The sequence below is a fragment of the Tachypleus tridentatus genome, chromosome 8 (genome assembly GCF_004210375.1).
Source record: "Tachypleus tridentatus isolate NWPU-2018 chromosome 8, ASM421037v1, whole genome shotgun sequence".
NCBI lineage: Eukaryota > Metazoa > Arthropoda > Merostomata > Xiphosura > Limulidae > Tachypleus > Tachypleus tridentatus.
The window spans coordinates 13,705,680-13,718,548 of NC_134832.1; the positions used below are offsets into that span (position 1 = coordinate 13,705,680).

The 12,869-nt window shown below is 30.2% G+C and overlaps 1 pseudogene across 1 annotated transcript in view; it reads left to right on the top strand.

The window, feature by feature from the left end:
• The first annotated feature begins 3,183 nt into the window (after positions 1-3,183).
• The window catches only part of LOC143258555 (nuclear receptor subfamily 2 group E member 1-like), a 56,269-nt pseudogene continuing 46,583 nt past the window's right edge, over positions 3,184-12,869 (top strand). The window contains exons 1-2 of the transcript XR_013032354.1: positions 3,184-3,420; positions 4,013-4,099. The product of XR_013032354.1 is annotated as a nuclear receptor subfamily 2 group E member 1-like (transcript). The remainder of the gene's footprint in view (positions 3,421-4,012; positions 4,100-12,869) is intronic.

The following is a 12,869-nucleotide window of genomic DNA, read 5'->3' on the forward strand; positions in this document are numbered from 1 at the left end:
GCAACCTGTATAGGCTTGGTTAAAGATGTATTTGCCAACTATCATATTTATTTTAAAGTCGATAGATCCTAATTAATATCAATTATGTCAGAAGTATAGGAGATACGCCAACACACACAGAATTTGGGGAAAAAATCACAAAAACTGTTGTCCAAACAACTGTAAACTGATGTTGGAAAACCGTGAATTTTTGAATCATCAAATTAGAAAAAGATTACACATTTCGATAATGTTTTATGTGTAGACTTAACTCTTCACAATAAATGTTATTCCCTTTTTTTTTTCTGCCTAACATTGTATCTATTTATGTATAAATTGGTAACGAAAGAGAGATTTTAGTTGCTATAAATCACTATTAACTGGTTTTATTGAGGTTCGGAAAGTTAGTAAAAACAAATAAAGTTAATATGTTATCATTAATTTATTTATGATGGTTTGTTCATATAACAAAAAAGTGTATCAGATAAATATGTCAATAACACTGAACTTTTAAAACTCGAGCTTTCATCTTTCCCTTTACTCAGGTATAAAGGCTTCCACGTAGACTTGATGTTCCCCCAGTTATTCCAAAACCAACTATTTTGGTAGAAGTTTCTTTTTTATTTATATCTGAATTGCAATTCATTATAGAAATATTTTGCTCATGCTTTTTATAAGTGCACTACTAGCTCCACCCTCGTTATTGTCAGAGTCAATATCGTAATACTAGTCAAACATCCATAATTTATATAACTTGTTTTGAGAAAATCGTTGAGCTCTCTTGATTAGCATGGGAAAAGAACTTTAAATTTCGAGTTTCTATATCGTGAACACACGTTATATTTCTTTAGTGGTTAATAAATAATTTAAGAGTTAATTTACCTTAGCGATGCATTCATGTGTGTCTTGCGTTACGGGTCTCTCTCTCTCTCTCTCTCTCTATATATATATATATATATAGATACACACACACAAACACATTAACTGCCTTCACGACTAATAAGTTCATCTTCACTGTTTTAAATTGTCTGTAGTTAGACATATCCACAAATGAAATGGACAAATAGACTGAAATAGTGAAAACTACCTAAATGGCTGCAAATACACGAATCCTTTGGGTCTCTGAAAAAAAAGAAAAATATCGATTATGAAGGAAAAAAACCTACCAAATGTTAAATTTTTTATAAGTTATTCGTGCTTATTTGAAAATATTTAAATTAAACAAATAACAATAGTTTAAATTTCACATTAGAACTTTAAGTACTGAGTGAAACAGATGTAAAAATTAACGTGTTTATTATGAACTCACGAATTCAAAAATATCAAGTTTTTGTTTAAAATCAGCATTGTTAGATAACTGACCAAGTCGCATGTTAGGAAGTTTTAGTTTCTTATTTATAAATAATGTTACAAGTTACCCGCGTAATTGAAACTCTAAGTGACCGGAAGTTTCACAATTAAATAAATAATAATTATTTTTGCGATAAAAACCAAAACTACTGAGCCGAACATTTATCTTACACCCCAACATTTCTACACAATCTTCACAAGGGGTAAGAAGTGCATATTTTTTACATCAAGAGGAGTGAAAGAAATGTCACCTCTACATAGCTGTAACAAGGGATAAAATTAGTATTACTCTTATACTAAAGGGAGTAAAATAAACATCAATTCTGCATGGCTTTCACAAGGTGTAATGCGAGCCATCAAGATGAGATAAAATAAATATTACAAGCTATGTAATAAAGAAAAAATCTCTCTTAATTCACGATAACAAATATCTCCCTACTCTTCTTTCACAGTGTAACTATTTATTTCTTCTAATACACAAGGACAAAGATTTGTTTCGCGTTCACAAGAAATAAGAAAAAACGTATTATCAATGCCTTTAAAGAACACTGTGATTAAAGTAAATTACACTATTACACTTCAATTCTATAATGAACGACTGAAAAGAAACTTAGTCTTGCCGACTTTAAGCTAGGACTAAAAAACAATCGCGTTGTTTTCTGCATATAAAGCGTAAAATAATCATTCATTTTTCACGCACTCAAGGAATGATATAGAAATCATTGTATGGTAGATGCAAAAGAAATAATATAAATCAGTCAATATGTCATGACCACAGAAAGTAATACAAAATCATCTTTGTTTTATATACTCCAGGAAGAATACAAACACTCGTATTGGACATAGCAAGATGTAACCCAGAAACAAGTTTGCAGAACTTACTTAACAAAAAGTAAAAATACTTATCATCTTACGTAAACAACGATTGCAGTTAAAAGACTGTTTTATACAATAAGAAAATTACCTGCTGCCTCTATACACGCAGAAAAAAATATTTTTCAAGAAGTTTAACAACCCGATTCTATTTCATGCACATTAGGAGTACATTAAAATTACACTACTTACCGTACAGAAGAATTAAAGTAATCATTACTTCAAAGAATATAATAGAAGTACTTAAAGCGTGAGTAATGTCCATTATACAACGTTATTTGAATTTCTAAAGTAATTACATTTATAAAAATATTTACTTCAGCCATTTTAAAAAAACCGCGTAAAATACCAATAATTCTCGATGCTCAATATTTATGTTTTTTTTTCTCAATTAATAGGAGTTTATATTTTGCAACCAGTAGATAAAATACTGCAATTTTATTGCTAGCAGTGATAATGTCTTGGGCAATTGATTACCTTCTTTTAAATGTAAGAAGTTTTAATCCAGGATTATCAAAGAATATCGCTTCAAAATTTAATTTCCTCAATTTAGCTTAATTCTATGTTTCGTACACAAACTAAAGGAAGCCTATCATAACCTAGTATTGTATCTATTCATTTTCATGTAATTCACCCAACTAGCTCCATTGCTCGCAAATCTGTCGTTTAGACCTTGCAGTTCTTGCTATTTGCCATTTGTAAATAATACATTATATAAAAGATACTACCCGACACGAGCGCGTACGCCTGCCTGTTATGCCTTTCTCTCTACCCTCCCGCGTGCTGCGAGTTCCACGCACGGGCCACTCGCACTACCTCATCCTCTCGTGTCACGCGCGTAGCTTCCACGCGAGAAGAAAAATTGAACGTCTGATCTCTGTACCGCGCTGCGCATCCCCGAAGCAACACCTGGTAACTTTCCCAAAGTATTTAATTCGTCTGATGACATGCTGGCGCACATAAAAGCAGAGACTGGTTAGCCACCGTTTCCATTTGTATAAAATTTAACTTTTTGGTCAGTTGCGGAAGTCGTCGGTCTATACTGCGACTCGTCTCTTTGAAAAGGTTTCTCTTTTTAGAACTTTCTCCCGAACGGTTACAGTTTTACTTCTTTTTTCCTTCGCAGATCATAGAAACTGATACGATATAATCAGTTACACGCTGTCTGCCTATTTAAGTTATACCATCTTCAAACACCTATCGCCATCTTCCTAATGGGTAAGCCTCTCAATGTCTTATTCTTTGTAAAACCACTACTTTTAAGACCTCTAACATCGTATATTTTTCTATAGCTTTCATATTCTTATGAAACACGAAATAAGAAGTTGTTTATTAAACTATACTAGTTTATATTACACAATAACTCATAACCAACAATTTTGAATTGTTTTACTTATTTCATATCATCTTACAAAACGAATAAATATTTTTTTACCAGAAATATTTTATAGGAAATAAAAAAATGAAATAAATTAAGATCTATTAAAGTATGATAACGAATCGGGTTGAAGTTTTATTAGCATGTTTTTATATAAATTACACAATACAGTACAGGACACCCATACACACAAAAAGGTTTTGTTTTCAATCCTATTATCCACATCGAATATTATGTATTTTCAGAGCATTTCTTTTTTAAGACTCACATGTTTAGATGTATATAAATACAAGGTATTAGCATTGGTAAAATTTGTCATTAAAAAAACTGTTTTTACTGATTCAGTAATTTGCAAAGCCTTCAAAATATATTAACTTTTAATCTGTATGTTACTGCTTGCTGCAAAGTTAACTAATGTACCTTTTGTTACAGAGAATTAAGTCTGAGAGCTCTTGGCATCTCCTTCTTTAGTATCTGAGTTACAGCTGGTTTCAGTCAAACCGAAACATATGGAGAAACGTAAGTATACTTATGGAATACCTAGGATAGCGTATTAACACGACATAGATAACCCTACTGTGTGTAATTTTATGACTCTTTGGTTTGTAGCATTAAATATAATTATATGTATAATATTTTGTGTTGTGTTTTATTCACTACAGTGAACCTATGTTTCTATATTGTTTGGTATTGATACCGCTAACTTATTTTTCTGAATTATTTAGCAAACAAGCTATTTAAAATATCAAATATAAATATTCGTCAATTCCTATAAAAATATAAGTTGTATAAATATAAATATGTTGAGTAAAATATAATTCAAAACATCAAAACATACACATTCTACCACTATAAGAAGTTATGTCTTGTCTTTTTGATTTGCTTCTCTCCAAAGTTACCTAAAAAGGTTGAATTCACCGAAACTGGAATACCTGAGTCACAAGTGCTGAATCGAAATGATAGATTAGACTTCAAACGTACTTTTAGTTTAAACTAGTGTGTTTGTGTTTTCTCTGATATCTCATACCTAACATTGTGACTTTATCACTTATTCATAGTGAGTACTTTTAACGTAATCATACACATGTTATTTGCTTTAAATGTACTTCTAAATTCACACATTCTGTTCACACAAAGTATGTTGCATTGATAGATAGATTAACACTAAATAGCAGTATCTTCAGTTTTACAAGTACAATTGAAATTATTAAAACATAGCTATGTTTTCAAATAATTATTTTCTGTTTACAGTGCTCTTACGATGCTTATTAATAATAACAACTTCCGATCAGAGTAAATTATGTACTTAGAGCGAAAGCAAAAATCAAAGTTGCTATCTGTATAGCTAATTAAATATACTTTTCTCACGTTTATACGTATAAAGATTAAAATGCATCGTTTCCTCAATAAGGTACTTACGCTTTCGACGATACTTTCGGCCATAATCCCAATAGTATCTCACGAGATTCTCTTAGATATAGAGAGGCTAGTAGTTCGTAAAGAGAACGCGTGGATGCTGTCAGCGTAAACAATATAATACGTTTAACCGCCGGGTCTTTTTAATGTTTCCCATTGTTAAAAAAAAACAGCTATTCTATTCAGTTGTTGTTTGTGTGTGTATGTTTTTTCTTTGGAAGTGTGATTTTTTTCTGAGTGGAGTAATATTATTTCCTAAAATAAATTTCTTAGTGGATATACTTCGTTACCAACGTTTTACAGAAATGCATTTAAATATGTGATACTGAAAGGGAACTTTACGACTGTTTACCCAATTACAACAATGTAACGTAACAGTGACCCTCAGATAAAAATTTTTTTTATCTATTGATGTAAGACTATTGTTGTAGGTTAACGTGGGATAGATCACCTCCGTTCTTTCAAGTACGCTACCAGTAGAAGTGGTAAATCCCCGTGCAAATGTCTCTACCGTGTTTCTTAAACTTCAAATTACAACTATATGTTCCCATGCCTAAAAGGGTTTGGCTCAATAATTGTAAAATGGTATTGTTCTTACATTAAAAAATTACAAATATGTTGTGCTTCTCATTGAACCACTTTCAGCGGAAGCTGTAAGAGTTAGCGGACCTTTATTGACATTTAACTGTAAAGAAACTATCCATAGTAAACTATAAAACAAACTAGTTATTCGTTAACATTGTATTTTAGTGTTATTTTCTGAGACTTATTGCATGTATAATGTTAGAATGTCGTATAATTTAACAGTGCAAAGCGCGCACGTACAAAAGCATTAAGTTAGTTTCATTACTACTCACGGAAGGTAATGGAAATGTTATTTTATAAGCGTCCGATAAGAAATCCGAAATCGGTAGGCCAGCTATGTTGATTCGTTATATTATGCGACCATTGTTATATATTACCGCACGTTCGACGAAGATGTTTTTCGATGAGCGTTAAAGAACTTTACTTACTTTCAAACTTTAAATTTCCTGAAAGACCAAAAACAGAATAATGTATGAACGTCTTCTTTATTAGTTTCAGTTGGTTCAATGTTTGATTCCAAATCACTTGAAACTGCTTTAAGTGAAAATTTAAAACAAGCTATTTCATACACTTTAATATACTTTAGGCTTTAATAAAGAGAAATTTAGGTAACAGATACATTAGGTTTAGTATGTACGCCATATCAGTAAACAGAAAGGGGTTTTATCTTAAAAATTCTAAATTTATTTTTTTATTTACGCACACCTTCATATTTTAAAAGTATGTATACGATGTTTATCGTTTATATTATGCAATGTAAAATACATAGACACAAAAATGACAAAATTCCTTGTATAAAAGCATAACATATTTGTTATTTCAATTATTTCATTTTGGGTAATAAATGTACTGGTGGTAAACGGCTTTTTTGTTATATTTGTTCTGTTTTAACACGTATGTTATACAGTACTGTATATACTGAAGTGGAATCCATAGGCAGTACAAACCAAACAAAAATAAAAAAGCAGCTTAGCATTACCACACATCCTTTGTGAACGCTACTATCAAAGCAGTTATGTATTTACTGAAGTCTCATGGTTTTATAGCTAACATTCTGATTTCATTTATACCACATTAAACAAGAAAGTCGAATGCGTTGATTTGTTACACCATGCAGTCTTACTTACATTATAACATGGTGGGTAGAGTTTCTATAGGGGGTGTATTCAGTCAATTTCACTATTAGTCATAACAGTTAATTGAAATGTTAGCTGGACAATTTTCTGACAAATAGAAAAGTCGGTTGCGTTAATTCTTTACATCATATTCTGGTGTAAAAACATCACATACTATGAGGTGTGCGGTGTATAAAATAGCAGGGGAGAGAAGAAATTGTAAAATGACTTGAAATATGTCTATCATGTTTATTTTTTACTGAACACAAAGTTACACAATCTGTGTTCTCCTCACCGCAGATATCAAAACTTTCTTTTTAACATTATAGCTCCTTATACTTCCAGCTGAACCATTAGGTACCTTTTATTTAGTGTTTTTTATATAGTAAAACAAATTTACATAAATTATACGTATATGCTTTCCTTTATTAATAAACTATTATGATATATTTTTATAGTAACTATGAAGTAGTCCTTTTGCTCTTGAAACTAGATTTTGGTTGTGATAACGACTAAACAGATACTGAATAATAAACAAATAAATATTTTTAAACTATATAATTAACACGGGAATAGCGAAAGCTGCCTTATTTGTAACAGACCTGTAAACATTGTTAGGAAAACTCAAGATAAAAAAGAAAGTTTTAGGATGAAAAGTTTACTAACCAAGCAACTTTTATGTTTGATGCAGAAAAATTCATATATTCTAAAAAAAATTAGGAGCTGTATTGAAGGTTTTGGGGAGAAAGTTAGTTTAAAAAGAAATATATATGTATATATATATATATACACATAAATCTGTTGTAATTGTTAGTTTATAAATAAATATGTATTTAACATGGATGTAATACAAATCGCATTGTAAATGGAATTCTGAAATCTAACAGATATTACTGTACAAAGAATAAGAGAATATGATCGATGACCCCTTACTTATTTCTCAGTTAATATGAGCTGAGAATAAAATGTAATGAAGCGTTGTGAAGAACATAGTGTTGTGGTGGGTATGACGTATTTAGTAAAGGCTAATAAAAAGTTAACCTATGTAGCAAGAAAGCATACAATAGGCTGGGCAACGATGAAGAAGGACTAGAGACAGATATCAGCCCGAAATCCATGCTGTCTAACGGACACAGGGATGACGTGCGGGAATGGCGAGTCGTCTAATTAGTGGGAATGATTTTATAATGATTGCAAATTTCTGTCCATTTATGCTACTATTTCCTGATTTTTGTGCTTGAAATAAAACGCTTTCATACTTTCATAGAAAACCTCTGTAAACGCATTTATTTCATTTCACTACACCATCGTTAGGTTAAACGCTACTTATTGGTAGGTGTCCAGACATTTCACAACACCATCGTTAGGTTAAACGCTACTTATTGGTAGGTGTCCAGATTTTTAAAGTTTCATGAATATTCACTATATTAACTATTATGAAATCTGAAGTTATGGCATTCGTGCTGCTTTTCAGTCACATAAAAAGGAAATATGAATAATTATATGCTAATTTTTTTGGTATTCCTCGTCGAATAATGTGTAATGATAACGGTAAAAAAAGCTTAATGTAATTGCTCTTTTAAGAAACTGTTTTGTGAAAGTGGACCCACAGTATAGGCTATATGTAAATGTTTAAAACAGCTTCGTCCAACTAAAGTCGCTTGGTAAAAAAACTGATATAATTTTTTTTTTCACTCAACAACTACTCCTCTTCTTTTTTTTTGCCAAACGTTTATCTTTTAATTATAACAAAAGTTAAATTGAAGTGATTCGTAATAGGTTTTGAAGTACGGTCATTTAAAGAAGATTAAAACTTCTGTTTTCTATAATATTGAAGAGGAAATTAGGATTAATTTAGATTAAAAGAAGCCGCTATAAACTGTTTAAATAAAAATCAGAAGTTAAAAAACGAATAAAAGTTTTATAAGTGTAATTAATGAAATGGAACTGAAATTGTGTCTTAGTACAATCGCACATAAGTATAGTCTTTAACACTGTGAACCAATTTGTTAGTTAAGGTTTCTGTAAATATAATACAACGTTATCATACGTGAATGAACACAAGAAATGCATAGCCTAGTGAAATATAAATCAGCCCCAAATATATTCGGCTTTTCAGCCGTAGGGGCATTATTATGTTATGCTCAATTCCACTATTGGTTTATATAGAGTATACCTACAGTTAACGGTTGGTGCTACTAGTCGGACGTCTTCCTTATTGTCGTAGTTGAAAATTATGTACGGCAACAAGTAGACTTGGTAGTCTACCCAAATCAAATAAATGAATGCAAGAAAATGTTTAGGATTTACATTAAGATTCCAGGCTAAAAGTTAACCCTCAATTTCTTGTCTTTTTCGATCTTTAATGTTCCAGTTTACTAGTAATTTCCTAGAAAATAATTATGTTGAAAAAGTTGAACCTACTTATAGTTCACTTTAAAATATATCTTTGGAGTATTGCAAGCCTCTGAATAGTTACAATTTGTTTGAAATATTTATTTGGAGCATTTTTACCTTTTTTGTTCTATGTTTTTGAAGCCGTAATTTAGGAACTTGAAAATGAAATAGGTTTATTTTTTGTTAAAATGATTCGCCTTATAAGCTAAGTAAGCGCGAAAAGATAAAAACTGATAATGAAGTTTTAATTATTTTAACTAACATCATTCTAGAGTAGTATGTTAATCAAAAACGCCATCTTTCATAAATCAGTTGTTTTCTTCAGTGTTAAGAATGTGCCTTATATTCATTTTTTATCAATTTTAATCAATTTGATATCAATATAAAAATAATTAGAAACTCAAGATTAAAATCAAAAGAATGTTTAGCCCCAGACTGCAACAAAAAGTTTCCTAGCATTTACTCAATCCAACGATGGTTAATCTTACTTTGCTTATTTTCCAAATAACAGCTTAACTCTGCTTCATTCAAATTAGTCCAGTTATAGTCGTCCTACTATTAACCACAAGAGATGATCCCCTCCATTAGAATAAATCAAACTCATCCTTTGATTATACCCTTAACTAAACTAAGAAATATAGTTTTTCAATTAACACAACCGAAACCATTGAATTACATTTGCACTTTTCTATTTTCTTATGATTCCCTTTGTTTTCGATTTTAATCTTTACCTCTTTCCATTTACAGGAATATTCTGCATTTCCATCTCGTTAAGACATGCATGCAATATTACACTTAGTAATAAAAAAAGAGAGCACGTTAATATTGACCACACGTTTTTACACCGAAATCAATACAGAAATCACATGTACAGGTCTAGAGAGAGCAAAAAATAACAGAGATCGCCTGAAGGAAATAAAGATTGGGAAATAATGTACACTAGAAAATATTTGTAACTTGTGAAAGACACGGTTTTAAAGAAATTGGGATGGAGTTTTACATACATCTTTCTAAACTTTAATATTCGACGCTCTTCGTATTGGTGTCTGTAAGCTCAAATGTGTTATTAGATTTTCGTTTCTATTGATACTTTGTGACGTTGTCTTTTTATCCTTCATTCTGTATAATATATAGCAACTGTTTAAGCTCATTTAATTAGTACAATAAAGCTTTTAATAGCTTTTATATATAATACACAAAGTGAAAATTATCCAGGATTTTTGTAAAACTAGTTTTCTATTTTTATGCTGTAGTTCGAAACATAATGCAAAACATTTGTATTAAGCATTCATTGAAAGAAAAAATTGAATTTCTGGTTTTAGTTTAGGAATCTACTTTTATCATAGGAGCAAATATATTTAAGAAATATTTTTAATCAAGGATAGAATTTTTCCGCAAAAAGTAATTAAATGCATGTGATTATCATTTCTAAATAGTTTGATTCGCATGCTTTCTCTCTAAACATTTGTATTTTAGTTGCCAAAAATATTTGTTTTTATAGATTTTTATAGTGCTTTGGAATGTAAGCGGTTCTCAGTTATTGTTCTTTATTTTGCTTACATTATATTTTATTCAGTTGATTTTACTACTTAACCTCATATATTGCAAGGTTTAGTCTAATCTAATATTGAATAACAAAACACGCGCTGTTATCAGAACTGTAGAATTATCTATTATTACTCCAAGTAGGTAGGTAATAAATAATGTCACCGTTTTTTGAACAACAAAACCAAAAACCAGCACAAGAGTGAAATGTAATCTTAGTAAGAGAGAAATCTTGAAACTGGAACACAAAATACAATAAACAGATTAAGAGCACTTTACACCAACAACTTCTCAAATAGAAAACTACTACCATTCACCGTGCTCGTATAGTTGTGGGAAGATAGTTGTTCCTAACGAAATAGAGTAATATATATATATAAAAGTGAGAAAGAAATTCATATACTAACCTAACTAAGACAAAATGCACCTTAAGTTAGAGCTTTTTGTGAGAAAATTCCCAGAAAGACATGTTGTGAGAATAATTAAGAAAGTTGCTTATGTGTATCTTATAAACGTTAGTAAATATATTGACCATTAAATATATCTATTCGTGTAATGAATAAAATTCATACTTATATTATAAAAATATCAACATATCAATATGTAACAAAGTTTATAATTTACTATACGTTTTGCTACAACGAATCAATTTCACGTGTGTAGAAGACAACGCTAAAGGAGTTTATGTTTACGTATCAATACATTTACAGTATAGATAGATTTTATAAGTTTAACTATGTTGTTTGTGAGTTCATACATGCATAAATATAATGTATCAATAAATTCATTCGTTTAACACTATCTTTTTAATGTTACTTTTCCGACTTACAACCAGATTACGGGGAATTAAGATAACGGTTATTAGAAAGAATAATGAAAACTGTAAAGGAAAAAGTTACACACGCAAATACTGTGAGAATGCTAATATTTTATCGTGTATACATATCATGCAGTAAAGTACATTCACCTGTTGATAGCTTGCATTGAGATTGGTTGTCATCCAACCAATCAGAAAATATGAATCCAATAATTAATTAATTTGTGAAAACTTGCTGCCACAAGAATACTTATAACTTTCAGGGAAACAAATGTAATTGATTATTATTGTATGGTAGAAAAATATTATAAAACATCTTTAACTGTATGTTTGGTTTCCCCAACAGTAGATTTTATACACAAAATATCTGATTCTAGCAAATAAGCTAATCACTCACAATTTAATTGGAATCTCTAGCAGAATAAAAATTAATCATCATTTTAAAAGAATGCTAACAGATCCTTCTGCATTTTCTTTTTTGTCAAGAAATACGTTTTTTTTTCCTAATCATAAAAAATAAGCTACAAATAATACAAGAGTTTACCCTATCGCTTGGAACCAGATTCAACAAAACAAGACGAAAAGAAGCATTAAATTTATTTATTAACCATCTTTTTCATTGCCAGGTAAATGAATACAATCACTGAACTTACAGCATATACATACGTACTGTTAAAACAATACATTCGATACTCGGAATCTTTCAAAAAGCCTTTACTTACGTTGTTTTTTTTTAATATTCTAGCAAATATTCAAAAGTGTTGGCGTGGCTACAATGTTAAATCAGTCAATGATCTTACCGCTATGTTTTGTATCGTTGGTTAACGACTTTACTTCACAGTCTCTCTAACACAGTGACTAAGCATTGTGTGCTAAACATGCAAAGTGTAGCTCTGTAATTCTGGTATGTGTGTGCGTAAATGTACCACCTCGAACGGAAGAGTAGAGTACCCCTTCTGTTGTGAAAGTAAAATAATGTATGTGGTTCATACAAATTATATCCGTTTGCTATAATATTATTATTTATGTGATCTACATATATAAAACAAATCCCCATAAATGATAGTAAAAATTATAATAATACGTGCTTTATTCCTGTCTCTTCATGTATTTTTCTAGATTTTGAAAGAGATAGTTATTAATACATACCTATTTAAGTGCAAAACTTTTATACCTTAGTTCCGAGGCTCTAAAGCATTACATTCCTACGTACATAAATAGGCAGTTTTCAATCTATAACATGTCTCAATTTGTGTTTCAAGTAAAGTCTTATATTACGCAAGTTTTATCCATTTCGTTATAAATATGTACGTTTTTGTTTTGTTTTTCCATGATCAGATACAGAAGAAAATTATTCGTGATAAAATGAAGATTTTAGCCAAAGATATAAATACCCTGATATCTATATAAATAG